Source organism: Lasioglossum baleicum, chromosome 6 (assembly GCF_051020765.1).
Source record: "Lasioglossum baleicum chromosome 6, iyLasBale1, whole genome shotgun sequence".
NCBI lineage: Eukaryota > Metazoa > Arthropoda > Insecta > Hymenoptera > Halictidae > Lasioglossum > Lasioglossum baleicum.
This window is the reverse complement of record NC_134934.1, coordinates 12,372,126-12,387,032: the sequence shown is the minus strand read 5'-3', so window position 1 is coordinate 12,387,032 and position 14,907 is coordinate 12,372,126.

The window sequence follows — 14,907 nt, the reverse complement described above, 5'->3', positions numbered from 1 at the left end:
AGCATTGTGCAAGAAGTGCGGTTTCTGTTCGAAGTTTTGTTTTTCTTTTTTGCTGTACGTCTTTTAGGAAATCTGTTCGAAGAACTCGGTTTCACTTTAATGCACAGCAGTCACATGATGTGTTTCAGCCTCGTGCGTTTTTCCTTTGCGGAGCATGAAGTATTTGCGCAAATAGAGAGCAGATAAGGGTGTTACATAATTTCTTGTGAATTTTCGAAAGTTCAGTCTTTTAAATGTTATCGCTATTCTTACACAATTGTCCCGATATCTTTAGACACACGTTTGCGAGTCGTAAAAAATAATACGCTGTCACAGACACGTGGGCTATTACGAGCAAAACATCCAAAGCGTTTTTAATAGCGTTCGTTTCAGTTGGCCTTGCATTTAGAAAGAATTGTTTGATCAGAATTTTATTCGGCCGAAAATGTATAATTTGTTATACATTTCATCAAGAATAATTTCTAGGCCGTTTATATTGTTGATCTCAATGCTAGACAGCGACATTGTATAATGGAATCGGCATCGTACATATGCAAATTATTCATCTTAAAAAGATGGTACACAAAACATTGGTTGCAACGATTGATACGTGAACCTCTTTTAGAGTCGCTATGTAGATAAAGGAGTAATTACTGTACTAAATATTGTATTGTAAACATCAACAGAGGAACGTAAAAGTATTTCTCCCTAATATTTCCTTCACATTATGAAATGAATACTTACATAACTTCCCGCTGCGGAACGTCCAATTCATCATCACTAAATTAGTGGACGTCAAGTCTAATTAAAGGATGGCCAGAGCTCGTATCAACTATGAAAAGGCTGTGCATCCGTAGCATGAATTACACTTTCGTCTACGGACATTACTTGTAAGAGGAACATATTGTTAGAGGTACGATTAATCTTGCGAAATAAATAGTTTCCCCCAACGATGTCCAATATCTGTGTTATCAGGGAGAAAGGTCCGCCGCGACAAAGGGTAGTAATGCTCTCAGCAACAACGGGCTGCTATTCTCAATGACTTGAATCTCTGCGAGAGCCTTTCACGGCCTTGCCTGCTTCAACCCTGTTCCTGCCAATGTAAAATACGCTGGCCTTTGTAACGGCGAATTTACAAGGGCAAGCTATTTCTAAAGAAGGAGGGCCTTTGTTGCAGCCGGGAGTCCGGCACCCGTATGTGCGATCTGCAACGGTTGCACGTTAAATGACGAAAATGCTGTGGGACTCGTTACATTCGCACCTATCCGCGTCTACGGACGTCGACGGAACGTTGTTGCTACCGCCATCTGCCAATGGATCTTCCCACGGATCGTTTTATCATCCAATAAAAACCGAAACGACCATTATCCGAGTTTTTGTTGAACCAATCCACTATTTATGGTTCCTCTGGAATTTCTCAAAGCGCAGTGATCAGCGCTCAAAACCCTAATAGCGGATCATCTCGAACGGATCGATCGACGAGCTTTACTAAACTCAAATCGATAGAAATAATTTTTAAATTCGTAACCGGGGACCGCAGAATTTTAAGCAGCATAAAAGTGTTCAATTGCAACAAAACGGAGATCAGTGGAACTTGATGAATATTAATAAGCGGTAGATAATAATTTTTTTTAGATATAAATCAACGTGGGCATAATAGGATTTGTATTGTTTAAATGCTTTTTGAGGCAATTGTTATTTTATGTATTAAAAGTGTAAGGAATGGACTTTCATAATTCTGAGAAGGGTGTCTGTAACGTTGTCGATAAAGTAGTCGATAATGAGGATAATTAGAGAAACGTCGCTTACAGAAGGGTTTTAATTAAGTGAACGAAGGATTGGAGGAACTTTGGGCTAGTAATTGCGATATTAATTTTGTTTCATGTTTTAATTGATGCTCAAGAAGAATGTGTGTTATCGACCAGAGTTGCACGAGCTGCTTCGTGCAGTTCTCGCTGGCAGCATTTACACGAGCGCGTTCCGATTCAAACCGAATGGCGGGAAGTGTTGGTGTATGAAATATGGGTACGTTCACTTTCCTTTTATTACTTACATAATTAATCTCTAGTCACACAATTGATCGCGATTGGAAGGTGAAGCGGAAGTATCGACTACCGGAGCTGCGATAATTCACAGGTAAAAAGTGTTGGATTACTGTAACTTGGAAATATATTTAGCAAAGTGCTATTTTTTATAGAGATGTACATTTGTGCCACTTTGTTTAATATATTTGAGTGTTTCAATGGTTTCAAACAGTTTAAATCGTTAGACATAGTCCAAGTGATTTTTCAAAGAGGATAAAACAAACAAAATTTTGCTTCTGTAAGTTTATCCAATTAGTCACGACGCAATTCAAAGTATCATGGTTAACTCTCTGACCGAGACAAATCTTCTGTCTTAAAGAAAAACATGAAGTTTCGCGGAAACTATAATTTTCACAGGTTTTACTACTTGAAAGCACAACATTTCCGTAACGTACAACCATGATGAGTTCCACGAAAGCGTTTATTTGTTTCAGCGGAAGTAGCAGTGTGTCTGCAGCTAAAGTTCTACAAAGTCCGAAGCGCTTTTAGAATTCGTAAATCCACAGCACATTAGTGAAATAATTTACAAGATCTCAGGTAGATCCTTTAAATAAGCAATTCTCAACATTTTCAAATTGTCAGTTTTCTCTTTGAATAAAGCACTGAAAATGTGACGAGTTGTTCGGTCCGAAAATTATGAAACAATTCGAATTGGAAAAGGTTTAATTACCGTGCGTTGTTACCTGGTAGTCGTCGAGCAAACACGGCGAGCCATCTACGGTAGATAACTATGTTCGCGGAGACTCGCCGGGTAGAGCGTTTGCCGAACAAGTATGGGGAAAGATCGATATTATCCAGGTTTGCCGCGAGCGAGCGAGCCCTTGTCGGAACGTTATATTTAGATAGACCCTTCCCTCGTCATCAAGTAGCAAGGTACAACGGCGGACCTTGCTCGGTTGCCCATGGAAAGCTCTGTGAACGTGTTACGGTGCCCCATTGGCCATCGTGGTCCCCGGGGCCTCCGGATGAACGGTGTTCCCATGAAACACAATACCAGAATCCAATTCCCGACAGGTTCAGATATCGCGATAGCCCGTGTACCATCGGCGCGGCGTGCCATCCACGGTCCGCTGGATCATCGGTTGTATCTTAACGAAGCATTGTCCCCGGTTTTTCCTCCGTGCAACCCTTTTGCCGTGTTCCCTTATCATCTCGTATCTGTGCGATCCTCCGCGAGGTTAGGGCATTTCCGGCAACCATGTTCGCTTCCGGCAGCAGGCTTTTGTCGACATTCATGCGGACAGAATATGCACAACCGTTCGAAAATATTTGATCGCCGACAATGCGCACTACGCGCACTGTTTACCCCGGGAAACTGTAGAATGGATAACGTGACCCATTGTTTTTTGATCGATGCCACGAGCGGGTCTATCGAGCCGCAATTTTTCTATTATGACGCCGTACAGTGCACTCTGCGCCGCGCCGTTCGTTTAGATAGTTCGTTCATTCTAAGGTTTAGCATTTATTTATGCAAGATTTCAAAACACCATTAAAAAGTTAAATGTATTCAGTAAAAAATTGGAAATTATGTGCATTAATTTTTACGAGATTATTGTATCAGTAAGTTTGAAGTATTGAATTAAGAGTTTCATAGCCATTTTGTATTTTTGTACTAAATTTGCAGAAAGAACAGAGGAGCTTTAGTGCATTTGTTTAGTACATTTCTGAAAATATCCTCCCAACGAAATTCATGTTGCAAACTTATATTCACGTGCAGCATTCGGCGACGTTTTATTATTTCAACGGTTGCGGAGTTACAATAATGGACTGCGGATTTTATACATTTTTATCGGAAACTTTCAACAAAGTTCGGAAAGTTTTTCAATTCATTTGTAACTCTGGAGGGAGTTAACTGTGGAATCCCAGAGAGGAGAAATAATTTTTTATTTAGTACTTGTCTCTCTGTAAACTGCTCCGGAGGAAACCCTTTTAAAAATTTATACTAAGTTTGATCAAAATCATCTTTTTCATTCTCCTAATTTTAGTAAACGTTTTCTATATCTTCTTACCAGAGAAGAATATGCAGAACGTTCTCTGTTACACAATTTCGATTGTTTAATTTCCGTTGAATTTTTGGGACCATCCTATAAATTCTTACAAATTGATGTATGTATTTTGGCCTTTTTTGAGTCAAGACTGTTTTCTCGAGAACGCAGATTGTCCCAGATGGATTTTTAGTATTCCGTTACGTCGGGAGAATAAGAAGTGCATTAGAGACATTCATGGTTGTCGTTCTCCGCGGTATCATCCGTGACTGACATTAGAATCTCGCAGTATAAAGAGCCGAGTGCGTGCGTTTCCATCGCTAAAGCAGGATATTGTGCAGCTCTATTCCGTATCCTACCTTCGATACCGCGAGCATCGTATATCGCAATAGTGAATATTCGCTTTCACACGTGCGCACGTGGACGTCTCTGCGGTCCCGTGACATACAGGGAATCGTGATCGACATAGTGTGCGATTTACGCTCTTTATATCTCTTTATGTCTATCCGCGCCTTCTGATCGAACCTTCAAATCGTAAATTTAAAACTATATCGTGTAGGGTAAATGTCCCTTTTATTGCAGGTGCAATACGTACAAAATGTTATCGTTTTTAGTTTTCAATATTTTCTTATGTTGTATTAGGTTTTGAGGGCCACCAATTTTTTTTTTTGTATTCAGAACACATTCTTTCATAAAATTCTTACACATATTATTTCATGATAAATTAGGAATAACATTAAAATAAAGTACGATCGGAGCATGGTACCGCAGTAAAAGGTACAGTTATCCTAGTTCAGCTATGTAGAATGTACAGTTAGGAGCAAAACGGATCACACACACTTTAAATCAGAATAAGTTTTTTATGAATGGACCAAACGACTTTAATTTCCCTGTAAGGCCAGAAGAATTAGTTTAGTAAATGACGTCAAAAAAGAAGGATTTGGTCGGAATTGTGAAAAACAATAGTAAAAATTGATTTTTACGACTTTTTAGCTGGGCCAATAACGATAATTTAAAAGATGGCTTTGGTCAACTCGTATAAATTATATACACTCTGAAAATTTCATTGAAATTGGTTAATTGGTTTACAAGTTATGAACGAACAAAAGTGATAAACAGGCCGAAAAACTTGAAAAATTTCAATTTTTACCACTTTCGATTGTTTATAACTCGTATACTAATTAACCAATTTCAATGAAATTTTCAGAACATATATAATTTATACGAGTTGGCCAAACACAATTCCGACCAAATGCATTTTTTCAACATATTTTTTAGACATCATTTACTAAACTAATTCTTCTAGCCATACAGAGAAATTGAAGTCGTTTGGTCCATTCATAAAAATGTTATTCTCATTTATAGTGTGTGTGATCAGTTTTGCTCCTAACTGTATATGGCCGGGTGGGGGTAGCCGATATTCTTGGAACGAATATTTACTCTATTTTTTCAGCCGCATTGCTATGAAATGGAACTTGGTCCAACTCCGAATAACTAAATTTTCTTAAAAATGTCTATTGAAACCTTTCCGATATCAGATGATGCGCCAAATGTTTTAATAATAAGTTCAATACCAAGTCAAACTGTTTCACTTCATTGCTCCACGGTTTTCCAGAATACAATTTTTCCGCACCTTCCTCGGAAACTATTTGCCGAACAGTAACTTTTTAAATATTAAAATATTTTCCTCGGTTTTTAGAGGATGTCCGATTTGAATATTCATGGAACGCATGTTTGCAAATACGACCAGCCAACGTGCCCGTGCAATATTGTTTTTACTCGCATGTTTTTATCGAGCCATTGTTTACCATTCATATGAAGTTTTTATGTAAAACAAGTAATACTGTGTGCTAATTGTTACGAGTAAATACGATCGATAATTAAAATAAAGCCGTGGCCTCGATTTTAAAACCAAAAAGCGGCTGCACAGTGGGACAAGTAGTGTTCATTTCACATTGATTTGTTTATTCGACGAATTACATCTGACCCGGTGTCTTTTAATATACATACTCTGTTTCATTACCCTAGTAGCATTGATGGTTGGCATTTTGTTGGGCCTTCGTTAGGGTATTGGTTGAGCAACCGTTAGAAATGTCGCCTTTTATTCAGTTGGACCAACGATCATACCCAATGTAGGGCCAACGTTACTATAAGACGAACGGCCAACAGGACCCACTAACATATTATTCTGATTTTTTCTTTTATAGTTATTTTTATGGTATATCATAAATAATATACATATTAAGAATGTATTTCCACAGTAAAAACTGAACCTATACAGAGGTGTCTTGTACGTAGATGCTATGATCTGGACTACTAGATACGTCAACAAATTTAAATCAAAGTATCTAAAAAAGGAAGGCCCATTTTGAACAAATCCAAAAGGATTATACTATACATGAACACTACCCCTTGCCTTTCCTTTGGAAAATGGAAAAATTAAAGAAATGAAAAAATTCCCTTGGAATGCTTACAATAAAACTTTGGTGGATAAATCATCGCGCAAAAATTACAAATTGTAAGTATATTTAGAAATACGAAAAAATCGATGTGGAGTATAACATATTTTTGGTCGTAGCAACATTTCTGGCGTCTGTTAGACGATATATTTAAATGTTGGCAGATTTTCGTTGGGCCAATGTTGTATTGTCGTCGTAAAATTCACGTTAGTTAACCGACTATGATAATTGTAGGCCCAACGTTAGATATTCGTTGGCAAATTGACATAATTCTTTTTTTTCGTAGGCCCTATGTTGGGGATTTGTAGGCAACACCAGTAACCATATCCCAACTATGTAACTCCCAACCATTGGCCACCGTTGGCCAACCATAAATGCTACTAGGGTAGCAGCCGCATCCGTGACTGCTTGCTTGTTTCATAGCTTGTTATTTCAACGTCAACGTTTGCAAATCGATATACTTACGACACGTGAAATATGCTAAATAAAATATTTTATCGTTGAGATCCATCGAATCTGACTGCAAATTGATATTCGCGCGGCTACACATACTAACTGAAACAATAACCCCATCACTTCTCTTTCTCTCTCTCTTTCACTCTCTATGTTTGTTGAAACGCGCCGTCAGACATTTCAGAACACGGCCGCAACCAAGTCAGACGGTTTATTATACTTTTATACCGCGCATGTTTAAACGCTCTTTTTTTAACGCATCGATCACCAACGACGTTTCTGCAACAAATCCAGCTGCTCGTAACATTATATGAGCCCGGTGTTTTTTCTTCACGTTCGTTTTCGTGGCCTATATTCGCACGCATCAAGCATCGATTTATATTGCATCCTGCACACCGGGTGGCTCGCGCAAGAACTGCACCAGATGCACCTCGAAACATCAGTAATTAATACGACAATATTAGTTCTATTTAATTTTGACAACCCTGAAAACACTTTCTAAAAAGTACATCATTTTTTCTTCCTCAATTACAATACTTCTTTATTCTTCATTATTTATTTATGGGATTTTCACCAACTTATTTGTAGCATTTTTTTTTAAAATTAAAATTACACCAAACTCGATATAATTCGTATTGTATTTAGTGGTTTCATTCCAGCCTGGACAACCCTTGCCCCGAGAGTCGATGACGTGGAATCGGCTACCCGGTAGCCGAGTAACTTCTAATAAATAACTTCTCGAATAACTTCTCGGCATCTATTCACAATTATTGATATTTGTGTAATTCAATCTTGGTCTTCCTTTAACTTCAATGTCGTATGTATCTCATATACACTTATTGTTAGTTTTTTCACGACCCATTCTTAACGGTTTAGTATGTTGTTTTATTAAACAAGCACGAAAGGAACTAGTACTCACTTTATCAATTATATTTTGCAATGAATGTTTACTCTTCAGTAACTTCCGCACAACTGACAAATGTAAAACTGCTATTTGTGCTATCATTTTGTCCCGCTTGTGTGCCCCAATATTTACGTTTTCATTTCGAAACTTATATTGAAGTAAATATGGAGGATGATATTCGTCACATTGTACGTACAGCCATGTCAGAATATGTTGACATATTAAAATATTCATTTTCTTTAGTTTAATGTACCAAATGAGGAAAAATAGACGATCTGCTATCTTTTGTCCCGGAGTGTATGCAGTGTATAGAATCACTGCAATGTAGCAAAGTAGATAAACTCTTATTATGTTCGTTGCAGTATTTATCATATTATATGATAGTATTGTATATTAGTAGTAATGTAAGGAGATCACAGAGCGAAGCTGCAGGTTCTTCTGCATTAGATGGGACTCCGTTTTCGAGGAGAAGCTGTTCTATTCGTGCTTTAACTTCACAATTATCGGAAAATGCATTAAAGCTGCAGAACAGGTTCTTAGTTTCGTTTCAGTTCCCGTTACTTTTATTTCGGCCCTTTTTATGATTGCATTTGTACGCATGCAAATTTCATAAACAAAGATCGCGTTAGCAACTGCGCTGTAGAAATTCCCTTGCTTTGCTGAGGCAGCAGAGTTGTCAGTGGGGGCGGAACATGACATTTGAACGCTTATTTTTAGGTGTCCCCATATAACATCTGAAACTGGAAGTGCATAATGTTATGGAGACGGGAATTACGCGGTGTGATAAAGTCTAGAAAATAATTACAAGCATAATTGGAATTTGCTAAGCAACTGAAATAATTGAATAAATCGAAAATAAAAACGTGGTAATAATTGAATCGTGGTTCTTTATGTACTTGTGGTATTCAAAAATTTTTTAAATATCAGAGTACGTTTTCTTGGAATAAACATCGATGACATTTCGATTTTATTCACAGTACAAAGCATTTTCCAGTCGAAGTAGTAAATTTTTGTAGTTCTTTTAAAAAATGTATGAAAATGGGGATTTTAATAACTATATGAATCATAGAAAATTAAAGCGATCGAAACATTTAAATATGGGTGCGGGCGGACGGGTGGTACAACCGAGCAGGGGGTGATACTACATGTAAATATAAGTCGAAAAAGAGGAATAACATTCTTTTGTTTGACGCTTAGATTTCGAGAAAATCGAGTTTGAAAATGCAGCAGATAGGTATACGTGCTATTGATAGGAATCGTCTGACGTGTTTGACCATGATCAACCAATTCTACTTTGTGCACAGTGTTGAGCAAATTTTATTTTAAATAATAAGTAAACGTGTGATTTTAGTTGCAAATAATAACTAAACTTTTTAGTTAAATAAAAGTAATTTAAATAAATCCAAAAGTGATCTGTTTATTATTTCTTATTTGCAAAAATAAAAGATTATTTATATTATTTGGATTGAGGTGGAAATCAAATAAATAATTTTTGGTCTTCTCTTATTTCTTGTATTTTGTATAATACAATGAACACACGTGCGCGTTTTTTCTCTGCTATAGCAACCTTTTCAGGTATACCGCCAGTGGTCGGGCTCGTCCGGAGGGCCAAGCTGCCTATAAAAAAATACAATTCAATTTTTTATATGTCAATACAAATAATAATTGAAATTGTATTTGTAAATAACAATTAACTTTACTATTTTATATAAATAATTCATTTAGACTTGCTCAAATACTAAATAATTATTTTTGCTTTTTATTTGAATATCCAAATACCAAATAACTTGTTATTTGAATAAATTTATTTATTGCCCAGCACTGTGTGTGTGTGTGTGTTTGTGCATATACTAAAGCACGCGAAACTGGTGAACTTTAAACTCGATTTTCTCGAAAACGAAGCGTCAAACGAAAAAATGTTATTCCTTTTTTCGACTTATTTTTAGATGTAGTATCACTCCCTGCTCGGGTGTACCACCCGTCCGGCCACACCCTGTAACAAGCGTAAATATTAATACTATAATAAACGAATGGAAAAGTCTATTCGATTTCCCGCAAAAAACGAAAGTCGGTGCAGCCGGAAATGAATAAAGATGAACCAATGCAATTTGTCTCTGGGTACATTTAAATGCGATTTAACAAATTTGATGAACAAAATAAACCACACTGAATTCTTATGATATACGCAGAGTAAATTATTACGGTGGATATTACATCGTAATAGAATGGAAGTTACAGCAAGAAAGAAACACCTGAAAATTTAATGGAAGACCATGGGTCACTTCTGGATGCTGAATTTAATGAAGATATAATTTGTTAATGTTCCCTCGTGTTCAATATGCAACTCGAACAATATTCTTCGAAAAAGCCATTAGTGATTCCAAAGTATTCGTGAAATTAATTTACATTATTAATTTCACCCTAGTTATCCAAGGATTTTTTGTTCCCATTCTAGCAAAAATTCCCCATCACATATTCTCAACTTCGCGCTGAACAACAAAACTTTATTTCCATAGAAAAGGAGATTCATTGTTCTCGATCGAAAGCAGGACAATTAATTACCACAAAAGCGAATATAATCCGATCTCTCAGGCTGTGCAGGATAAGTGTTTGAATACAACTATTAATTGGACGCAGACTTCAGAGGCAAGCCTGCTTCAAACATTATTGATTTTATTTGTTCACATTTAAATAATAGATATCCAAGCTTAAATCTAAAGCTACGTTGAAACTATAAATTGTCAGCAATATAAAACCCGAGTCTGTTTGTATCGATTGAGGGGACGAGATCTAAAGGTCTATCGTAGCGAAATTCGCAAGGCGACCCTCGGGGGTTGCAAACGCTCTGACACGCGCGTTGTCCTAACATTCGGTCCAGCTGATTGCTGGTTGCAAGCAGGCTACACATTGATTTACCGGGAGACTCGAATATAGATCATCCGTATCTCGACTGGCAGAAGACGATACTGATATAGGGGGTGTCGGACGGGCGTCGCGACGCCTCTCTTGTCCCGCCGTTCGATACATCAAAGCGTAGCCGCCGCGATCGTCGTCGTCGGGGGTGGCTTGAAATCGGAGCAGAGGACTCCGATCGAATCATGAGCTGCCGCGGCAGCAACAGGCGACTTCTGGCTCGCCGGAACAGGTCGCTCCTATATGCAGAGCTACGTGTGTGTATATACACATTGCTACCTGGAAAGCTGCACGATATGCCTCTGTGATGTATTGATTGGAAGCTGGGGCTACAGGTGGCTTTCCGGCGCTTGCGCCATGAGGGGATATGAATAAGCTCTCGTTTCCTTATTAAAATCCCCCATGAGCTCGCCGGAGTAATCGTTACCTCAGGCCGAATGTGTATATCTCTCGCCTTCTATTTTCATCCACCTTCTTTCATGTTCGTTTCACTTCGCGCGATCGTTCTCGATCTTACATGAAATTAATGTTTCGATCTATTCGCGAATTTCCGGATCAAAATGTTATTTCACGTCGTGTATAGACACCATTATACATAGGCAAAATTTACCATTCATTCATTGATCAATTTTGTTTGTTTTGAATTATTCCGTCGTGAAACATTCACCAATATATTCATAACATTTTCCTGAATAAAATGACTCCAAACACGACACAATTCGGGTCCCGTTTACTTGTTTAATCCAGGATATAGTAGATCCTCGATTATCCGAACTAGTCGGTGGAACGTGAGCGTTCACTGATTGAGTGTTTACTGATTCGTACAGTAGATATCTGTAGAACTGTTTGCATGTTCTAATAATACAGAATTCAGATATCGTCAGTTCGGAAAATGGAGGTTCCACCGAATCGTAAATTGAATAATTAAATGTGCTCCGAATTACGTGATGTTTGGTCTCTTTTTAATCAGAAAAATGTCGCGAATATGTTAGTGACGGGTTTATAAAAATTATGTTACTTTTATATGATGTAGAATTTAATCATGCTACACTTCGCTAAGCTTCTGTGCTCTGTAGTAGGATTTTTTTGGGAATATCGTGCACGTTACTTTCACACATATCGAGGAATTACTGTATACTTTTTCCTGGTCAATGAAACTCACGTTAATTTCTTCATCCTCTTCTGCGTCCTCGCAGATTCCCTGTTAGGCAGCTTCAGCGCGTCCCATCAGTGAAAGTAAGGAAGATAAGTTTATATGGGTTGGGTGGTTGGGGCGCAAGCGAGCGCAGGTTGATTCATGTAAAAATGGAAGGAAAGTGTGAAGCTGAATAGTTTCCTGTCGGACTTCATCTTCGAGGAGATCGATTTCGAAAGTTCCTGGGAGCGGGGGAACGCGTGTTTGTTGCTCACGTTGTATTTATTCCGATTTGCTGCGTTTGTATCACCGAAGAACTGTTAATGAGGAGATTGTGGAGCCTGGTGTTCAGTCCAATTGTCGAATGATCGATTTAATTTTTTTTATTAACCCTCAGATGGTACCTTTTTAGTTTAGACACACGTTCTTAACAGTAATCAATAGGACCATCATCAAACACGATTGTAAACTTCGAAAAATAGCTTTCACGAATAATTGTTAAAGTTATTCATCTTCGGCTTTGCAAAATGACCAAAAGTTTTGCGTTCTATGGTTCCCATATTTTTCAATTTGTCTCCCAGCGTCCAGCAGCGATATGGTTTTATTTTTTGGAGGATTAGAGTCGCGATAAGAGAATGTTGTGCACGCAGATGGGCATCGACGCCTATCGAAATGAAAAATGTTGTTTCGAATCCCGACGGCCCGATATCCCATCGATCTACCGGTTCCACGAACCACGTTCGCGACCGTTCCATGACATGGCTGCTTCGTGTTTCCGTGGAAGCATGCTTTTTTCGTGACACCATCGGGAGCAGGTGGAGAACCTTGCGTCCTAATGACCTGTATCCGGAAGCGTATGAAAGATTCACAAGCGCCGCGAAGGCGTCGTGCCATTTGGTCGCTGGCAACTTCTTAATTCGATGATTGAAACCGACTATTCATCGGTATCGCCTACAACCCGGCCATTGTGCGCGATAAAATGGGATGAATGTTGCATACGCTTCGCCGGTAATCGATTGTTGATGGAGATGGATCAGAATTGATAGTAGGCTCGTTTGGCATTTCGTATTTTTATTGTGTTCTTTGCCGGCTAAATTTCTGTACCGATACGAGCGATATCGAATACTATTCATTTGCTTTGGAATTTTTATATCTTAATCCATAGGAATTTTCCATAATATTATTCATAATTAACTTGTTCAGTAAGATTGCTCCAATGGAGGAAGTAATTGGCTTTTTCTTCATCCGCGGCTTCCCTCCTTCTATACCCTTATTAATTAACAGAGTCACGCTTCACAAACCTAACAATTCATAAGTTGAATAATTTTCAAGGAACTCTTTTACGCGTATTTCTTTTATTTATTGTTTTCATGCATACTGAGCGTGTTGGTAGTTAGTTTTGGAATATTTCGTGTTTTGCATCTCAGAGAACAGAATTATATATATATGCTGCAGGTTGCGTCGTATTTGGGAACACTTGAGCTGCGAATCCTTCTCGCGGAAAATACAATTTCGGGGAGAGAAATATCCTAAACTCCTACTCGTGTGCTAAAACATACTCAGGAAGTACCCCGGCAGCAGTACTCCACTTTTGTCTATATTAAACACGTCGGGAAATGATTCTCAGCGGAATGGAAACTCACTTTTTTGGGAACGCTAAAATTCATAGAAAAATGCTATGTACTGGAAAATACAGCGAACGCTATTAAGAGAACGAGTTCAAACTACAAACAGTTTGTTTTTCCTTAACAATGGCGCGTAAAAATGTTTCAATAATTTGATTCTCGTCACCATCGACCAGATGGTTAATTTTTTGAGAAATTGTCTCATGCAGAACTTGAAGTCTGCACTTTTGCGAATTCATTACAGTGTAATGGATGAAACATTGTGGAAAATCTTGTAGAACGAGGTGGAGAAATAGAAAGAGGAACGATTCGGCAGATTTGTTGTTTCCCCCGCGATTACTCAGGGAAATCGTAGGCAAGGAAAATTTAGCATGAACCAACGCCAAGGAATCGGAACACGGCGCTTTAAACGCGGTTCCGGTTCTGGGAATCCTTTCTTGGGAGCCTAGAAAATATCAGGCCGAATGGAAATCCACCGAGCGGCTTCAGCCGGAGCGATTTCTCTCCTCGAGCGTGATTCGTGAAATGTTTTAGAACGTTAGAAACAACCGAGGCTCTTACGTATTCTCATTGTATAAATTAAGTGGTTGGCAGGTGAGCCAAGGAAAAATGCATTAAATATTCAACCGGGCTGATCGTTCATAAATTAGATCCAGAAGTTTCCTAATCGGGAAAAGTTCTGCCCCTTCGTACGTGACCGAAAACCGTCGGGAAAAACTGGGGTGCAAGTTCCCGGTGAAATGTCAGCAACACAATCTCCGAACTACCATTTTTTGGTTTCCTGCCGTCGTAATTTATTACTCGTATGTTTCGCCTTTAATAACGATCCGCGCGATTCGGAATTTCCAACGGAAATGGAACGAATTTTTCAAGCTTCTTTCTGCGACGAAAATATTCACGCTGCGTAGGACGTTAATAACAATTCTTTTGTTTGCTTGGTTTACGTGGATTCGGACTTTTCTGGGTTAATTTTATAGATTTTGGGAGATCAGAAATTTGCTATGAAAGTATTTTAATACATTAAAAGAGAGACGGTTGTTCCAATTGCAATATTTGGTAAAACCATTTCTCGTTTTCCCCTTTTTATCCGAGTGTAATTAAAAATATAAAAATGACCAATTTATAAATTGTGACGTCAAACGTAGATTTAAAGACTCGAAAAAACAAGGCTAGATTTTAACGTGTATTGTAATTCCATGAAATCCCCGCTTTAATTATTAATCTCTCCTCGGCGTTTCCGCAAATGTAGGGCAAAATAAAATACATATTTATAAAGTTACAGATTTGATGGATGAAAATTTTAGATGTGGATCTTTCGATGTTTATTATCAATTTTGGTATATATATATTATATAAGATTTTCTTGCCTG